A 7,826-nucleotide genomic window follows, 5' to 3' on the forward strand; every position below is an offset into this window, starting at 1 on the left:
GAGACTGGTGTTTTGCGGGTACTATTTAACGAAGCTGACAGTTGAGGACAAACTAGATACTCTAATGTACTTGTCCTCTTGCTCAGTCGTGCACTGGGGCCTCTCACTCCTCTTTCTATTCTGGTTAGAGACAGTTTGCTCTGTTCTGTGAAGGGAGTAGTACACAGCATTGTACGAGATCGTCGGTTTCTTGACCATTTCTCCAATGGCCTTCAATTCTCAGAACAAGAATAGAATGACGAGTTCCAGAAGAAAGTTATTTGTTTCTGGCCATTTTGAGCCTGTAATCGAACCCACAAATGCTGATGCTCCAGATACTCAACTAGTCTAAAGAAGGCCAGTTTTATTGCTTCTTTAATCAGGACTACAGTTTTCAGCTGTGCTAACATAATTGCAAAAGGGCTTTCTAATGATCAATTAGCCTTTTAAAATGATAAACTTGGATTAGCTAACACAACGTGCCATTGGAACACAGGAGTGATGGTTGCTGATAATGGGCCTCTGTATGCCTATGTAGATATTCCATAAAAAATCTGCCATTTCCAAGCTACAATAGTCATTTACAACATTAACAATTTCTACACTGTATTTCTGATCAATATGATGTTATTTTAATGGACAAAAAACGTGCTTTTCTTTCAAAAACAAGGACATTTCTAAGTGACCCCAAACTTTTGAACGGTAGTCTATATAGCCTCATTATTGTTATTTTATTGTGTTAATTAAAATTATATATATTTTCATTTTTTACTTTGTATTGTCTTAACTATATTTTCTTAACTGCATTGTTGGTTAGGGCCTTGTAAGTAAACATTTGTGTGACAAATACAATTTGATTGGTTTTGATTTGAAATATGTCCACTCGTCTGACACCACACTGGTCCCCTACACAAGCATACTCTGTTGTAGGCCATCCATGCAAGTAGATGACTTGAAATATGTTTCCCCGTCTTCTCTAAGGTGTAATGATTATGTAGAGGGATAGGAAATTGAGAAACAAACATTCTGAGCCAGAGCTAGAGGTAGATTTGTAAGTGTTGCAAAAACGCAACATTGGGCTTAACGGGTTGCAAACTGAGACATTGGGCCCCATTCATATATTGAGAGACAAGTTAGAGAGATTATTTCCCTTCCAAATTCGACAAATGTGGGCAATCAAACACTTCAAGAGTAACTTTGATTGCCCCCCTCCTATGGCATTAAAAGGACAAAAATGTATGTACAGTTGGTTTATGCGGTCAGAACAATGCCATTGACGATCATTCATTTCATGGTAAAATGTATGTACAGTTGGTTTATGCGGTCAGAACAATGCCATTGACGATCATTCATTTCATGGTAAAATGTATGTACAGTTGGTTTATGCGGTCAGAACAATGCCATTGACGATCATTCATTTCATGGTAAAGAAGTAAGATAGGAGGTTATCTCTCCAAATGAAGACAGAAACAACCATATAAACAACCAGATATTTCTCAAAGTAAGTTTGTAACGGCTGTCTTGGGAAGAAGGAGAGGACCAAAGCGCAGCGTGGTAAGTGTTCATCATTTTTTAAATGAAACTGAACACTTCAAAACAACAGTGAAACCTGAAATAGTTCTAGCTGGTGCAAACACACAAGGACTGAAAATAACCACCCACAAAACACAATGCAAAACAGGCTACCTAAATATGGTTCTCAATCAGGGACAACGATTGACAGCTGCCTCTGATTGAGAACCATACCAGGCCAAACACAGAAATAGAAAAATATAGAAAAACTAACATAGACAACCCACCCAACTCACGCCCTGACCATACTAAAACAAAAGACAAAACAAAGGAACTAAGGTCAGAACGTGACAAAGTTAGCTGTTCTCTGTACATACAAAATGTTATCCGTTGAAAAATATATGTTGGATTTGTCAAGTTGATCAATTTGTCTATATTTCAGACAAAATATGACTTAATTGCAGATGTTTTATACTATATATAATATATACCATTAGACAATATTTTCCATCACGTCATGCTTTTCATCCATTTTGATGTCATTGAGGTTACATTTCACAGTTTCCTTCCACAAAATGTTCATACCATTGAAGTCCAACGTGCATTACAATGGCATTACACACGAGAGACATACTATATGCATAGTCCCACAGCAGCATATTACAGTACAGTTCAACACAGTAGCCTACCTACTACAGCACAACACAGTGCAGTAATACCAAATATCACTTAAACATATCCAAGACTTTCAGTTCAGAAAACATTGACAAACATTGGTCCTTGTGCTACTGTCTGACTTTACTTGACTAGCAAGTGAGCTCCTTAGGGAAACACTCTGTTCTCAACACGAACACACACACTTCAGAAACCATATATCTTCTCCGAGCCCCTTTCATCTCAACACACTCCAAACCAAGACCACAAGCTAAGTAGAGACACAAGTTGAACATAAACACAAGCACATAGTTTCCTCTATCTTTCTGAGCCCGTGCAGCATCCCTGATAACACACACACACACACACACACACACACACACACACACACACACACACACACACACACACACACACACACACACACACACTCCTCGCTTATCCTTACCTCATTCTGAGTCAGAGCTCTCCCGTCTATTAAGGGGATCGCTCGATCCCATCAGCAGCCTGATCTCCCGGAAGCATCCGGGATCCCATAGGATAACACCCACTAACACCACAGATACGACGGCACTAACACACAAATACTTTGGCTGGGAGTAAGTCTCATTAAAGGGATTATTTTGGGGCAATAAAGTGAACCCTAATCACTCCAAACAAACAGACAGACGAAGTAGATCAGCCGGAATTTGATTTCAATCACAAACACACATAAGCACACACACACACACACACACACATACACACACACACACACAGGGATATTAACACACACACACACACACACACATAAGCACACACACACACACACACACACACACATACACACACACACACACAGGGATATTAACACACACACACACACACACACACATAAGCACACACACACACACACACACGCACTTCCACTACACCCCCGTTACCAAACCCCTCTTCCATCCAAAATCCGGAGAAGCAGATGTCATGGTAACTTAATGGGATTGGGACAGTCTGTCATCCTCACAGTGTGTGTCCCAAATGGCACCCTATTCACTATGTACTGCACTACCATTTACCAGGGCACATAAGGCTCATAAGGCTCTGGTCAAAAGTAGTGCACTATGTAGGGGATAGAGTGCCATTTGGGACTCCGACAGAGAAGATGTCAGAGGTAAGAGGAAATGGAGCTTGGGTTAGGAAGTGACCTCGTCCTACGGTTACACAATAGGCAGAGTCCCTATGGGGTGAAGCAGCTTCCTGTCCAATGGCCAAGTTACTACGGACCCTGTCTGATCTGATGGGACAAGGCTTAGTTACTACTAACCCTATCTGATCTGATAAGATAAGGCTTAGTTACTACGGGTCCTGTCTGATCTGATGAGATAAGGCTTATTTACTACGGACCCTGTCTGATCTGATGGGATAAGGCTTAGTTACTACGGGCCCTGTCTGATCTGATAAGATAAGACTTAGTTACTACGGACCCTGTCTGATCTGATGAGATAAGGCTTAGTTACTACGGACCCTGTCTGATCTGATGGGACAAGGCTTAGTTACTACTAACCTTGTCTGATCTGATGGGACAAGGCTTAGTTACTACTAACCCTGTCTGATCTGATAAGATAAGGCTTAGTTACTACGGACCCTGTCTGATCTGATGGGATAAGGCTTAGTTACTACGGACCCTGTCTGATCTGATGAAATAAGGCTTAGTTACTACGGGCCCGGTCTGATCTGATGAGATAAGACTTAGTTACTACGGACCCTGTCTGATCTGATGAGATAAGGCTTAGTTACTACGGACCCTGTCTGATCTGATTAAATAAGGCTTAGTTACTACGGGCCCTGTCTGATCTAATAAGATAAGGCTTAGTTACTACGGACCCTGTCTGATCTGATAAGATAAGGCTTAGTTACTATGGACCCTGTCTGATCTGATGAGATAAGACTTAGTTACTACGGACCCTGTCTGATCTGATGAAATAAGGCTTAGTTACTACGGGCCCTGTCTGATCTGATGAGATAAGACTTAGTTACTACGGACCCTGTCTGATCTGATGAAATAAGGCTTAGTTACTACGGGCCCTGTCTGATCTGATGAGATAAGACTTAGTTACTACGGACCCTGTCTGATCTGATGAGATAAGGCTTAGTTACTACGGGCCCTGTCTGATCTGATGAGATAAGACTTAGTTACTACGGACCCTGTCTGATCTGATGAGATAAGGCTTAGTTACTACGGACCCTGTCTGATCTGATGGGACAAGGCCTAGTTACTAATGACCCTGTATGATCTGATGGGACATGGACCCTGTCTGATTTGATGGGACATGGAACCTGTCTGATTTGATGGGACATGGACCCTGTCTGATTTGATGGGACATGGACCCTGTCTGATTTGATGGGACAAGGGGAGTTGATGGTGGTGAGCGACACCATAACCTACTATTGTTAGACTTTCAGACTGTTGAGATCATGTCCATCTAAATCACCATAGAGAAGTCCTGTTTGTGTACTTACTATATATCAAAGTGGAACCTTTGACTAATTCATACAAACGCACACTAATATTATAGTCATCTATATACAACGTAGAACATACAGTATCTTTGCATAAAATAAGGTAAGACCGGGATTCAATCCGATCGGGTGTTGTAGGCAATGTTCCAGCGTTCGCTGAGATTGCATTCACAGTAAACACGGCATATGTCGGCCAAATCAGAAATTGTCGCATTGCCTACAACCTGCGATCGGATTGAATCCCAGCCTTAATTACATGTATAGTTGTAGTAGTATCATGCAAAAATAAGTTTTCCAAAAACCAAAGTTTACATAAAGAAGAATCTTTATTATTTTGTATACATAGATATCTTCATATAATTGTTCTAATACCAGTCAAAAATAATAATCATTATATATAATATATATATATAGAAAACTAATCCCAATAAACTACTATGTACTTTGACTTTACCTTTCTTGTATAAAACAACATGGAGAATGTATACTCACCTCCCTAGCTGGAAATATAGGTGCTCGGAAGGGAGCAAGATTTTACAAAAAAGAAAACTAGGCTAACACCGTAACACTGTATCTGGTTAGAACTACAACGTTACCCAACAAGCTAACATTGGCGGCCATTTTGTAGTTTTGTAATAAGACACAGCATGTTGGTGGTGGAGGGTAAATTGCCTAGGAACTTCTAAAAAAGGGATAGTTCAGCAAAATTAGATATTTGAGAAACTGTTTTCAAGGTGAGGAAACAAATATCTAAATATGCAATTCCGCTGAACTTTCCCTTTAACACAAACTTCAGCTTTTTCACTCTGTTTAATGAAATTGGTCAACAAAAGTTTGAGATGATGACTGGGAGAGGATAGGATAATCTTATCATCTAGATTTGTGGCTGCAGACGAGGGGAGGAACATTAGATTACTACTGTCTCAGTACACAGAAGAAGATGATGAATATCTGTGGAGGCTGCTGGAGGTAGGGTGGGAAGGAGGGGGAGGGAGGGAGAGGGGGAGAGGGAGGGATGGAAGGAGAAAGGGGGTGGTGGGAGAGAGCGAGATAGCAGGGGAGAGAGGAAAGAGAAGAAGAAAGTGGAAGTGAAGGGGAAGATATAGAGATTAAGAGAGAGGGGAGAGGCTGAGGCAGAAAGAGGAACGGAGAGAGAGAGAGAGAGAGAGAGAGAGAGAGAGAGATAAAGAGATAATAAGAGAGAGATAATAAGAGATAGAGATTGAGAGAGATTAAGAGAGAAAGGGTAGAGGCAGAGGGAGGAAGAGGAGAGAGCAAGAGAAAGAGAGATAAAAATAGATAAAGAGAGAGAACGAGAGAGAGAGATAGTGGACCCCAGACTGATGAGATTAATCTGTAAACAGAGAGGAGTGGTCCTCTTCTTCTCTCCTTTTCACTTCTTCCCCTGCATCTTTCCCTCTCTGGGGGGTAGGTCATGCCATGGTGGTTGACAGGGAGCTCATATGCGGTATCCAGTCTAGCTCTCATCCATTTAGCTGTGGCAGTCTTTGGGAATGCCATCCATCTGTCCTAATAGCATTCCCAAATTTTCCCCCAAATTGTCCCGAACTCTAGATATGTAGAAATGAAAACATAGTAGTATGTGAGGACGGATGGGACAGAACATCAGGATCTTGGAGAGGAGTGTCCAGTTGTCCTAGTGTCTGTTTGGGCCAGGGCAGCAGGAGTGTTGGACACTCCTTATCCCACCGTTGAGGAGGTACGTCTCACCCCAAACGTCCCAGCTGGGGTGCAGTGTGGTCAAGAAGAGGCATCGAAGCTATGAGGGAGAAGAAGACATGCTTTAGGCATACTTTGAATGCATCAATGATATACTTACTGTTATGATGTGACTAAAGAGGCAGAGAGAACGAGAAAGAGAAAGGGGGGAATAGGAGAAAGAGGGTGAGAGGAATTCTGAGAAAGTAAAGAACAGGAAACGAGTATGTACCATCTTTGGGCAGAATGAAACATCAAGAAGTGATTGTGTGTATGTAAGGTGGTGTGCAATCCCCCAGGAGAGAGGGGATGTCCTGTCGCTGAATCATTCAATATTAAAACAGCCACCTACACACACACACACACAGAGTCATCTGCTCCCTCCCCGCTGGGCCAAGATTTAAGATGGCAAGGTCACCTCTATCTCTTCATTACTATAAACCCACTACAGTCTCACTGTCTGCCACACAGCTTGATTATTATACACCTAGATTGGCCAACTGATGTGATGTACACCTTAGTTACCACACTGGTTCCAGATCTGTTTGTGGTGTCTTCTGGTCATTGGCATTCCAGAGAGCACAAACAGATCTGGGACCAGGCTACCACACTGGGCCAGTTCTCTCTGACTCATAGGATGACACAGCTAGAGTTACAATTCTTCTATTCCCTCTGGCTCAGGTCTGCTTATACAGGCTTTGTAAAGTTATGCTGAGGGCTACTTTAAGGAAGGGATATTTTTTGAACATTTTTATTTATTTAACCTTTATTTAACCAGGCAAGTTAAGAACAAATTCTTATATACAATGATGGCCTACACCGGCCAAACCCGGACGATGCTGGGCCAATTGTGCGCCGCCTTATGGGACTCCCAATCACGGCCGGATGTGACACAGCCTGGATTCGAACCAGGGACTGTAGTGTCGCCTCTTGCACTGAGATGCAGTGCCTTAGACCGCTGCGCCACTCGGGAGCAAAGATGGTAGAGCATGGCACTCGCAAAGCCAGGGTTGTGGGTTGGATTCCCACGGGGGACCAGTACAAGGGGGGAAAAAGTATGAAAATGCATGTACTCATTACTGTAAATCGCTCTGGATTAAAGCATCTGCTAATTACTAAAAACGTTCAAATGTGTCCTATTGAATGATTCTTACCTGTCCCATATTTTCACATTTCTACAGTTGGTGGTACAGCATCCAGCTGACATCAAAGCTGAGAGAGAGAGAGAGAGAGAGATAGAGAGAGAGAGAGACAGAGAGAGAGAGAGAGAGAGAGACAGAGAGAGAGAGAGAGAGAGAGAGAGAGAGAGAGAGACAGAGAGAGAGAGAGAGACAGAGAGAGAGAGACAGAGAGAGACAGAGAGAGACAGAGAGAGAGAGAGAGAGAGAGAGAGAGAGAGAGAGAGAGACAGAGAGACAGAGAGAGAGAGAGAGAGAGAGAGAGAGAGAGAGAGAGAGAGAGAA

General features: G+C 42.3%; 1 long non-coding RNA gene across 1 annotated transcript; it reads right to left on the bottom strand.

Annotated features, from left to right (window-relative positions):
• Window positions 1-4,951: 4,951 nt before the first annotated feature.
• Window positions 4,952-7,675, bottom strand: LOC135567171 (uncharacterized). Its single transcript, XR_010462282.1, has 2 exons — window positions 7,518-7,675; window positions 4,952-6,424 (listed from the first exon to the last, which is right to left on the bottom strand). It is a non-coding gene; the product is annotated as an uncharacterized LOC135567171 (long non-coding RNA).
• Window positions 7,676-7,826: the final 151 nt, after the last annotated feature.

This window comes from Oncorhynchus nerka, unplaced genomic scaffold, assembly GCF_034236695.1.
Source record: "Oncorhynchus nerka isolate Pitt River unplaced genomic scaffold, Oner_Uvic_2.0 unplaced_scaffold_2498, whole genome shotgun sequence".
Lineage (NCBI taxonomy): Eukaryota > Metazoa > Chordata > Actinopteri > Salmoniformes > Salmonidae > Oncorhynchus > Oncorhynchus nerka.